The sequence below is a fragment of the Peromyscus eremicus genome, chromosome 1, assembly GCF_949786415.1.
Source record: "Peromyscus eremicus chromosome 1, PerEre_H2_v1, whole genome shotgun sequence".
Taxonomy (NCBI): domain Eukaryota; kingdom Metazoa; phylum Chordata; class Mammalia; order Rodentia; family Cricetidae; genus Peromyscus; species Peromyscus eremicus.
The window spans coordinates 192340797-192353621 of NC_081416.1; positions in this window are offsets into that span (position 1 = coordinate 192340797).

Here is a 12825-nt window from a genome sequence, read left to right on the forward strand (position 1 = left end):
ACAATGAAAGTTTTGACCTGCCTCCATACTCTCACATAAGTTCATGCTCTCCTGAACACAAGAGAACTCTTTCACACAGAAACAGAGACGGATGTACACAGCAAGACATTAGGTAATAACTAATTGTCATTTAAAACCCTTATTTATTAATGCCTTGGTCAAGTCAAATTACTAGAAATAAATCAGGAAATAAACAAATTCCAAATATAAAAACATGCACACATAGATAGAATTTTTTAAAAAATGAAATCTTATATATTGTGTAATGGAAAGACAAGGGGTAAATATGGCATGGACTATGGTTGTAACCTAAGTTTAAGCTCTTGCCTGATGTATATGAGGCTCTAAATTCTAGAAACTTCAGCAGTAAATTGGGGAAAAGCCATTATGAGATTGAAGTGACCTCAGAATATTATGAAACAAGGGGAAATGACAGAAACTTCACGTGTGCTAGGCCAGAATTTTGAAAGACTCACACTGACATTGCCATATTTACTTTAACATAGTGTTTCCAAATTCAAGATGGAAAACGGACTGTTAGGAAGACAAGATCTTGTCCAGTCACAGATGTAGTACTGCCTAGAAATATTTCCTCCAAACAGGGTTAGATCCTGGCTCCTTCCTAGGATTAGATGATTTTCTTAGTTCAATTTCTAAGGTCTATTTATAAACACAAAGTCATTTTCTGAAATTTGTAATTATCATACTGCAAAATTATTCTGTGATTCATGTGTACAATTAATGGAGATCTGAATGATGTAATTAACATAATCCTGAAGCACCTTGGAAATCAGATTTTATTAGGTTTCACAGTTTTCAACAAACAGTCTGAAAGAGGATTTAGTTACACTTTTTCTACATCAAGAATTAGAATAAGTTCAGGGACAATATCTTTTCCTTACTAACTTGGCCTATATTCCAGAAAGTTTCCCTGTCTCTTGACTGAATCTCTACTGTTCTGTCTCTACCAAGAATAAATTTTAAGAGGTGTGTACTTACCATACCTCTCTTCCTGGCTTTCTTTGTCTTTGAGGATGAAAACACTATGCTCCCCTGACTTTTCCCTCTGCAGAATCTTCAGCTCAGTGTATAGCTCCCGACATGACAGCCAATACTATGGATGAGAGAGGGAGTCCAACCCTAATATAACAGTTCATAGATCTGAGACCTCAACTCCCTTCAGAAATGCAATTTTTATCTCAGCCACAGTCATGATGACAGAGCTAGCTTTGGGAGCCAAGCACTTTTCCGTAATTTTCCATTTGATAGTTATCAAAGACCCTGATGAGTTCCTTGTCAGTGTATCCAAAGAGATAATGTGTTTGGAGAGGTTCATACATTATCTTAATCCTGCTGAATGACTAGGAGGGAAGGTTCAGTGAGTATCAAAGTCTCTAAGGAGGTTTACTTGTCTCTTTAGATACAGCTAGTCTTCTCTGGGATATCTTAAATAAAGTCAAGTTAATTATTAACTTTTGGATCCACGTGCTGCTCACTTTCAGAGTACCCATCTGAACACAGTCATTCATGATTTTTGGGAATTCTACTGAAGTACAAGTAAAAAAGAAAGAGTGACAACAAAATCCACACTAGAAATTTTTCCTTTCATTTGAACTCAATGCAAATAAACTGAAAATAATGATATGAAAATATGATTGTCTATGTTAGAGTTCTAAACCAAGCAACAAATGCAAGCCTGAACAGAGCCCTATCTTAGAATAATTTATATATGTATTTGTTCATTATAAATGACATCAAATGTATCCAATACATTACACATAATGAATTGTCATTTTCTCTTTCTTAAAGCACTGAATAGAAACCGAATAATATAGTAACTTTTAATACCAATCAGATTTGGAGAATTAATTTTTAGCATTTAATGAAAAAGTGTAAGAATTGAAGATTGAAAATTTATCTTCTGTCCATGAAGCATCTCACTTTCAGTGTTTTAGGCCAACATAGAAATGTGAGAGATAACATCTACACCATACCTCCACCAATTCCAACACACAAAAAAATCAAACTTTAGATCAACATCTGTGGAACATGTATGGGACCAGAATAGACCCTCTGCCTATGGGACACAGTTGTGTAGCTTGGTCTGTTTGAGGGGCCCCTGATAGTGGGATCAAGATCTATCCCTGGTGCATGGGCTGGCTTTTAAGAGCCAGCTATGGTGGGATGCCTTGCTCAGCCTTGATGCAGGGAGGATAGGCTTGGTCCTGCATCATCTGAAAGTACATGGATTTGCTGATTCCCCATGTGAACCCTTACCCTTTTGGAGGAGGGGATGGGTGATGGGTCAGTGGGGAAGGCTGGGGGGAGTGGGAGGAAGGATGAGAGTGGAATCAGTGGTTGGTATGTAAAGTGAATAAAATCATTCTTAAATAAAAAGAAGCCTTTGGTTTGAAGCTCTCTCTGTGCTTCACTAATTCTCTAGAAAATATTAAGAACACAGAAACTGTCATAGCTATTACAGGGAAAATATAGTCCTCAAAATATCCCAAGTAGAATACAGTAAAATTTAGGATAATAATTTTTGGGTAAAGCTTTCTTGCTTGGCTAAACATATGTTTTACTACTTATCTATGCCCAATATAGATATATTTGTTTTATAGAGGACATGAGATTATTAGCATTCAGAGTTCCAAAGATGAATAGTGTCATGGGGGTGGTGTGAACCTAGGTATTTTCTTGCAGGCAATATGGCCCCTGAGGACAGGATATGTAAATCAAGCATGGTGGTAGGTGTGATGTTTTACAGGATGTCAGAATTGATCAGTCTGTATAATCTGATATATACAGACCCACTTGAGTCTCTCTCTTGTGGTCCTGTACTGGCTCTCCAGCAATTTGGACCATCTCTGAAGTAATGAGGAAGAATGAAATTCTGAGGAACCAGAGTAGTAAAAAGAACATCTTATATCTCACAGGATATAGGAGAATTATTAGTTGAGGAAAACAACAAAGAGAACATACTGATGCAGAACTCAGTGGGTTCAGAAGTTAGCAAGAAGCCTATGTGACCTGGGCAGGGGGTAGAAAATGGAAAGAGAGCAGAAAATGAGCCCAGTGTATCTCATAGATAAAGCAGGTATTATAGAGGACAGTGAACATGTTTCTTTCATACTTCATAACTTGGATACCATGATGTGTTTCATTACTCATTCACAATTTTATTTATGGCATTAAATGAAACATAACTATGTTTTTTGATATACATAGAAATTTAGCTAAGCCATGGAATTTCTAGTCTCTGTTACCTGGGATGGCAAATGTTGCTTGGGATTCACAGGTGAGGAATCCAACAAGTTAGATTTGGACATAAGAAGATAGAAAGAATTGTTAGACATTCCACAAGAAATGTCCATGATCCTAATGTAGAGAGAAATCTAAAAATCTTAGAAAATTCTCTGTAAATAGAGAAAATGTTGACAATATATATATTGTCACAAGAAAAGACATTGTATATTAAAAAGACCAGAACAAATTCAGGTAATCCTCCATAGGATATTTCACTTCCAGACTACCAGTCTTGCTACCTCCCAACCAGCAGGGCCTCCCAACAAAAGACTACATCAAAAGAGCATTTTTGAGGTACAGGAGGGCAGCTGTATACATGAACTCACAGTTGTGACATCATGCAATTTCAGTCCAGACAAAATTCCAGTATGGAATGTGGTAGTAGCATAAATTGTCATCTTGTCTCAGAAGATATTGTTAATTTATAACTTCTGGGAGAAGGATGGTACATTTTGATTAATTATGTAGCTCATGGTAGGTTGACAACACTACATCTAAAAGCCACACATTCAAGAATATTTGAGTAGCATAAATTGTCTTTGATGGGTTTCTTAAGAATGAGGACACAGGGAGTCCCAGTCTCAAGCCTGTAGGAAGACCTCTTGCAGACAGCTCGGACTACCACCATTTCCCACCAGACCCTGTAACCCACAAGCACCACCTCCCCGAAATCTCACACACCCTCTGAGACTCCAACTGTTCCCTGAGACAGAGCCTGCCAGCACCCAACTTGACTAAGAGGTGAGTCTTTATCCTCATACCCAAACACCCCAGCCCCTAGGCTTTGGGCTCAGGGGCACAACCCTGCACCCCCACACCACCACCCATTGCAGTCCCAGTTACAAGCCAGTCACTAGGTAGATCCCCTGCAGACAGGTCAGACTAACAACAGCCCCCATCAGACCCTGTAACCCTCAAGCCCTACCCCCCCAAATCCCACCCACCCTCTGAGACTCCAACTGTTCCCTGAGACAGAGCCTGTCAGTGCCTCAATGGACTAAGAGGTGAGTCTTTGTCTAGGTGGGGGCCCAAGGGCACAACCCTGTGCCACCACACCACCACCCATTGCAGCCCGAGTCTCAAGCCAATAGGCAAGCCAATAGACATATCCACACTACCACCATTCCCATCAGACCCTGTAACCCACAAGCCCCACCTCCCCCAAATCCTATCCACCCTCTGAGACTGAAAGTGTTCCCTGAGACAGAGCCTGACGGCACCAGGTTGGACTAAGAGCTACTCCCTGAGACAGAGCCCATGAGCACCAATTGGACGAAGAGCTGTTCCCTGAGACAAAGAGTCTGGCAACAGGGAAAGACTCTAGGAGGACACATGGGCAGCTCAGCAAAGGAGAAGTGGATGAGATCTACATGAGTGGCCTGGGCGTGGCAGTGGGGTGGATGAGGGCAAGGAGTGGGGTATGAATGAGAACATAGAGAAAGGGGAGGGTCGAGTTGGAACAGGGACAGAGTGGGAAGGCAGGGAGGAAGATACCATGACAGATGAGGACATCATGGGAATAGAAAGAGGCAGGGGAGGCTCTCAAGAATCCACAAGGATGACACCACCTTGGACTGCTGGCAGTGGTCCAGAGGGTGCCTGGACTGGTCTACTCTGGTGACCAGTCTAGTGAATACCCTAACCATCATCATAGAGCCTTTGTCCAGTGACTGACTGAGGCAGATGCAGAGATCCATGGCTAGGCACCAGGCTGAGCTCTGGGAATTCAATTGATGAGAGAGAAGAGGTATTCTCCAGGCGAGGGATGTCGAGATCGTGATGAGAAGACATGCAGAGATGACCGGCCACACTAGTCATAGCGAATGAACTGTAGACTAGTGGCTGTGGAGCCCCCATGGGACTGGACTAGGCCTTCTGAATATGGAAGATGGGTGTTTGGCTCAAACTGTTCGGGGGGCACCAAGGCAGGGGGATCGGGATCCATCCTTGGTGCGTGGGCAGGCTTTTGGGAGCTCGGTGCCTATGGTGTGACTTCTTGTGCAGTCTTGGTGCAGTGGGGAGGGCTTGGACCTGCCTAGGGTCAGTGTGCAGGGCCCTGCTGAATCTCCATGGGAGACCTTGATTTGGGGGATGTGGGGATGTGGTGTGGCTTGGAAGGGAGGGCTGGGGAGTGGGAGGAGCAAGGAGGTGGGATCTCTGGGTGATATGTAGAGTGAGTAGAAAATTTCTTAATAAAGAAAAATAAAAAGTTCCAATCACAAAAAGGGAACACTTTCCATTGTATATCTTGAGTTTCGTGCACAGTGCTTTCATTTTCGTTTTATTCTGAGTGTTTTTTTTTTTAAGTCGTGACTGTTTTTTTAACCCTGAGTTATTTGTGCTTTTAAAATTTACAAATGTATATAATTTTTAGTTTTATCTTTTTTTGTTATTCTACTTGCCTTGCTCTCAGAAAATATCTTCTATGCAGTACCTATCCTTAATATTTGTTAAGCTTGCTTTGCCTCCTACATGATTATGTTACAACTATTTTTTGAAATAAGGTCTTGCTATATAGCTCAGGTTTGCCTCAAACTTTCTGTGTGGACCAGTTTGACATGAAACTGGCTCAGCCTCCTCACTGCTGAACAGTAATGTGTGGGATCATACCCTGAGACACCTAAACTTCATTGAATGTGATTCTCCTCTTCCTGAATTCACATTCAGCCCAGTACATGAGAGAACAAACATGTATGTGGATGAGGAGGCAGGCACACACACACAAACACTGGAACAAACCACAAGCGTATACTTAGATACCTAGAATATTCCACCTGTGTGTAAGAAAGATTAAAACAAAGGCCCAAAACTGAAACAAAAAGGTTTACAAGTCTGCAGATGCTGACTGTAATAAATGTGACTTTCGTCAGAGAAGACTATGTGCTTAGGGAGAAAGCAGGACAACATGTCTGGGGACAGATTTTCCCCTTAGCATCTCTCCACTGACATGTGAGGAAATTATAGTATGTTCATTCCCACCACTTCACAGAAATGGTGATTGGACGATTCTACCTCCCAACCTATTTTCATGTTACTTTCTCGCTGGCTTTTTTGCCTGGTAACTCTGATCCCAGGCCTGTCTTCCTAGTAATTACACTTTTGTGATCTCCAATCACTACCTCCTGCTGAGTTTTCCTGCAGTTCACATTTTATTTCTAAATCAAGGCTATGTAGATGTAAGGAAATCATTTTCTGTTCTCAGAACCATATACAGGCTATGCTGATATAAGAATGTTTACTAAGTATTTACTGATAGAAGGAAACATATTCTGGATTCATATTCAATTTCCTGCTGCTGGAAACAGCCCATCTCCCCACAGATGTCTGTCTATATGTATGTGGCTTTATGTGAGCTTGACAAACAATGTAAACTCATTTTATATTTTCTTATATCTGTCAAGGGTAAGATTCGATGTTATTTCACAGATTTTAGTTAAAGGAAGATTGACCCTTAACAGAAGAAATAAGTGTTGAAATGATAGCCTTTGTAATGGGTTCCATTTTCTCATCCATCCACATCACACATTATTTCCATATTTCCATGTTAGATACAGATAAAGAGTATGAATGCATATAATTTTCAGATAGGTAGTGTGCTTGTGTGAAATATGAAATCATACTATGTATGTGCTATAACAATCTGAGAATGCCTATCTGATTCATGGCCTAATCGCTGAAAGAAACAAAGTTGTCTTCCTTGGTCTTTCTTTATTCCCAAAGCTGTTAGTTGTGGTTGGCTACAAAATGGCCATGTAAATAAATATTGTAATAAAGAGTAAAAGTGATTTAACAGATATTGTAAGGATACAGGGGACCAGTCAACTATAAAACACCTGAAGAAGTGTTCTAGTCATCACAAAACCCAGATGCTAGACTCTGACTTTCCAAGGGTCAGCATCTGCCATGGTGGATTTTATCTTCCTCAGTCTGGTCTTTCCTTGTTCTCCTCCTATCCATCCCTTTTGGGCAGGGAGGGTTTATTCTATACCATTGAATATTTGAAGTAGATAACATTTTAAACCATTCTATAGTAGCTCATGTTTAAGAGACTGCCTTGAAACTCAGAAGAAAATTTGAATTTTGGGCTTCTGAACAGCATGGGAACTTTTAGAGATGGACTAAGTATATTTTGCATTATAAGATGAGTATGAAACATTAGTGGGTGAACGTAGAATGTTTTCATTTATACCATTATATTTGGGTTTCAAGTTATATTAATAAAATAAATTAAAAAAGAATGAGGACACAATGCTCAGTGTGTATGAAATGTGGAAGAGTTTGGAGAGAGGAGTAAGTATGACTCAAATTCATTGACATATATATCAAAAACTCATAAAATGATACATAATAATTCCGATAATGCAAAAAATGAGAAAAATAAATCTACATGGTGACTGAATAGGCTGCTATGTTCTCAATAACACTCATTGGATTTTGGGATCATCTCTCATTCAAGAGCCTGACTATTTCATAATACCACAAAGTCTGAAATATTGGCATCTAGAGGTTTAAAAACTATTCCAATAGTGTTTCCAGTATTGGTCCATATAAAGATGAGAATCTTCTGCTTATAGCACAGGGGATATTTACTTCTAATCTCTGTAACATGACACCTGTGTCTATCAGTGGACCTGGCCATTTAAAAATGACAGCAGACACAGAAATCCATTATATCCCACAATAAACACATTTATACAAGGTTGTTCAAAAGTCAAAAGGTGTTGTCTACTTCTCACATCTTTGTTTCTACGTGGCAGTGTAAGATAATACATATAAACACTAGATAGGTAAGCAGACTGATGTAGATACATTGCTGTGTTCTCAGTCTCTTTATGGCCATCTACTGGATTCTTGGTTTCATATGCTGGAGCTTGACATAGGAATATGACTCAAATACTGTAAGACAGAACCAAAGGCAATAAGAAAACAAGGGTATAGATTGCTTGAAGGAGATCCAATCATCACTGAGACAGGTCAAGGGCTATCCAAGCATAGATTTTGAAATCTCCAGTGTTCAGTTGGGAAATTGAAAAATCATGACACAGGCAAGATGCTATGTTCCTATTTCAACCTATTGTTTAATCACTTGACAGTACCTCCTGAAGACATTACCAGTAGTCTCTGTTCCTCACCCTTTATTATATCTCGGACACAGTTATCAGCTACCAAGAGCTACTATACATCTTTCTACAAGCCTGGATCTATTTAGCTTTAAACAACTATCAAGAATTGCTCTCTGATTTTCACTTGAACTGTCTAGTAGTATCAAAGATGGAATATGCAGTTCAGGCAGGTGTGTGGGATACAAGGTCCACTGTGTGTGTGCAGGGCTAAGGTCTTCATCAAATATGGTTTTCTTTATAGGATCTGAGATGGAGTAGAGGCACCCTCCTCTCAATGGAGTCTTGCAGCAAATGTTAGGTATTGTCAATGCATTGCTAAATATACTTTGTTCACTGTTAGTATCAGAAATAAACCTTTATTGTAAACACTTCCTCTACATAAGCTAAGATGCTGCAGGTTGAGTTAATTTGACTCTAATTTCTCCCCTGACTGCATGTAGGTCTATCAGTCAAGCAGCCTAACAAACTACCCTGGCTATTTTGAACACAAAACAAGTATCTGAAGTAAGGTACATGGCAACAACAGCTGCTTGCTTTCAAAAACACTGGTCACTTTAAATATCTCAGGTGATCGTTAAGCCTTCCAGCATCCTTGTGAGAGGTTTTCTTCTTAATCTATAATATGCCTGTGAAATATTGCTTTTATTACATAATCAAGCAGGAAAGTCCATCCCAGAAGTGAATGGAACCATGAGAAATGAATTTTGAAAAAAAAAAACAATATTTATTATTTAAAATTTCACACATGTGGACAATTATGTTGAACATATCTCTATCTCCCACACCTCCCCAAGTGTCCCCAAACCCATCTCTTTTATGACTTCATTTTTTCTTTTGTTTAATGACAGAATTTTTTAACACATAGAATTCAATTGGTTATGCCCATATAGTTATGAGTATGGGATCATCCACTGGGGCTTAAACAACCAATTAGTAGTTATCACCTAAAAATAAAAGTAACTGTCCATGTACTAGAAGTCACTAATTATCAATTGCTATTCATCTAGGTGTGATACCTTGAGAGTCCATTGACCATTCACATTGGAATTGTTAAGTGACTTGATCATATCCAGATTTTAAGTAGGTAACCACAGCTGGCATGTGTTCATGTATTCAACAGCCATAAAATGAGCTGCAGACACCATTTCAAAGCATTCTTTTTCATCTCCCAGCTCTTACAATTTTCCCTTAACATCTACTATGACAATTTTTGATTCTTGGAATGTATGGTTTGATATATATATGTATCATATATATATATCATATATATCATATATATTCATATAGATGTAGATATAGATCTAGGTATTGATATAGATATACAGATAGAGAGATACCGAAAGATATTGATAGATATAGATAAATAGGTAAGTAGATCACCCGATATGTGTGTATGTGTGTGTGTATCCCATCTAGAGTTGTTCACTCACAATGGTCACCAGTTCTCAGCAGTTTTGATCAGCCTCTTGATGTGGGATGTCCTTCTGTATGCTGTGAATATATGTTGCTTTTAGTGGATGGTTAATAAAGCTGCATTGGCCTATGACAAGGCAGAATATAACTAGGTGGGAAAACAAAACTGAATACAGGGAGGGAAAAGGTGGGGTTGGGGAGATACCTTCCAGCCACCCAAGGAGCAAGATGCCAAAAGACCAGTAATGCTGTGGCCCTGTGGCAATATATAGATTAATAGAAATAGATTGAATTTTAAGAGCTAGCTAGTAATAAGCCTGAGCCATCAATCAAATATTTACTATTAATATAAGCCTCTGAGTGATTATTTTATAAGTGGCTGTGGGACCAGGTGGGATGCAGAAAAGCCTCTGGCTACATTAGGCACCCTAACAACATGGGGTATGAATTTCCACATAAGATCTGAGAAAGTTTTTTAAAAAGGTTCTAGAACACATGAACAGAGCTTAAAACAGCTTCTCTGTTGTGTCTCTCATGTGGACGACAGTACAGACACACCACAGCATTTGGGCTTGAGCCAAATGGCAGATTCCTGCTGCAGTACACAGAGGCATCTCCAAGCCACAAAGTGTGCTGTGTGGTAGATTTACCTTTTGCTCATACAGACAAAAAAGGTTTGTGGGCCAGCTGCAAGCCACCTGGTGGCAGCATGGACTCCAGATTTAGGAGGGGTAAGTGTGACTCTCCTGGGTTCCTTTGCAATGTTGGAAAGACAAATAGGGTGGAGCCAGCAACCAAAGCCACAGCTTTAGTCCTAGCCATGCTCAGTTACCAGTTTAAAGCAGTGATAATAAAAGGATTACAGATACACAATAAAGACAGAATCAGACAAAAAAGAAACCTCTAAATGGGTCACAGTATATTTAGAAAATGTACTTAGGCTTGAGACAGAGAGGAAAAATAATTAGGCAGTTATAGAAAGAAAGAAATAGTTTTTTTTTTTTAAAAATAAAGTAACTGAAAAAATAAATAAGCCACATGAAGATGAAAAATACACAGAGTCTGGATTATATATATACTACTGTGTTTTCTTTGAATTTTTTATTGTTAATGAGCTAATTGCAGAGAGATATTTGATTGTGAGGCCTGCTAAGCTATCCTAACATATATATTTTAAACATATCTTGACTTCAAAATTTGGGTCTTAGGCTATATTGCTTTGGAAAAGAGGTTCTGCTTTTGTTTCCACAGAAGATGAAAAACTAGGAATTTTTTCCAGGTTAATATGGTTTGATCAAACAAGACCTCTTAAAGATCTCCAGTGGGAACGATGGTCAAGGTGATCTGACATGCACAATAGCTTCAAGGCTACTGGATGAGATGGACCGACCAGACAAAATATGCTCATCAGGACTTGACCATAATTCTAAATTTTCACAGGACCACCATAAGATCACCAGCTCCCCAAATTCCCAAAATATTGTTTATGAATGTTTGTTTTCATTGAAAAGGGTTGGCTATAAATGGTTAATGGTTGTAGTCAATCTCTTTCTAAAGAACAAAGGAGGCTATGGCAAAGAAATGATTAAAAGTTAGATTATTGAATCTACTTTAATCCAAAAAACAACTGTTAATCTCAAATATTTTTCATTAGTATGAATTTGGTTTATTGATGCAAATTAAGGTAAATGTTTTGAAACTATGTGTGTATTTCTACTCTTGTTTAAGGTTTTATGTTTATGCAGCTCATTTAAAAATGTAATTTATAGTTGAGAAATACAAATTAATAGTCATATATATTAGCTAAACTTATAGTCATATTAGTTAGGTTTTCTAGATATGCAGAGATATATTTCAGATGGATAAGTAATCTTTAAACACTTCAAAGACCAACAGAATATGGCATTAAATGTTCTAATAACTTAGCAGTGAGACACAACTGCTTATGGAAGGATCAATTACTTCCACAGGATGATGGGCATTGAAGATGCTCCTTATTGAGATTGCTTTCAATGTTGCAAGCCTAGCCATTTGGGAAAAACCCTGATCTTTCCTGGACTGCTTGACAATATGCTGTATAAACTGGACATGCAGGACCCACAATAAAGTGACTGTTGAACTTGCCAGAACAAGGTGGGGCAGTCCTTCAGGGTTCCTGCTTCATGGAAGAGTCTGCCAGACATTCTTCAGGGCACAAAAAATTATGACTAACGAATTTTGCCAAAATAGGTGGGATAGTCCTTGAAATTTCCTGCTTCACTGAGAGTTCTTCCAGACACTCTAGACCTATAGGCTGAAGATGGATGCCCCAATGTTGCAGAAGAAGATTGGGTAGCCAGATATTTCTGTCATTTCTATAATTTTTGTAGTTGCTTGCAATGCACTTCCTGTTTACTTAGATAATATTATATCTTTGTGAGGTCTTTGGTGGAGTTGAAGACTTGATAGTTATAATTATAGTTTTCCTTAGATATAATAAAAGATAAATTAGATGTAAAGCCTTAGACTCAAAAAGATAGGCTAGATGATAGATTATTTTCTTGAATTTTGCCAAATATGAATAGACTAAATATTGTAACTATAATTATTGCTTGGTAACTATGATATGTAATATTACTATCTTAAAGTTAAAACCTTTTTTTGATTAGATACTAAAGGATAAATGATGAAGGATGTCCTTCTGTATGCTGCAAATATGTGTTGCTTTCATTGGTTGATGAATAAAGCTGCTTTGGCCTACGGCAAGGCAGAATATAGCTAGGCAGGAAAGCCAAACTGATTACAAGGAGAAAGAAGGGCAGAGACAAGGAGATGCCATCCATCTGCCCAAAGAGCAAGACATTAGAAGACCAGTAACACCATGGCCACATGGCAAAATATGCATTTATGGAAATGGATTAATTTAAGTTGCAAGAGTTAGCTATCAATAAGCCTGAGCAATCAGCCAAATATTTATTAACATAAGCATCTGAGTGATTGTTTT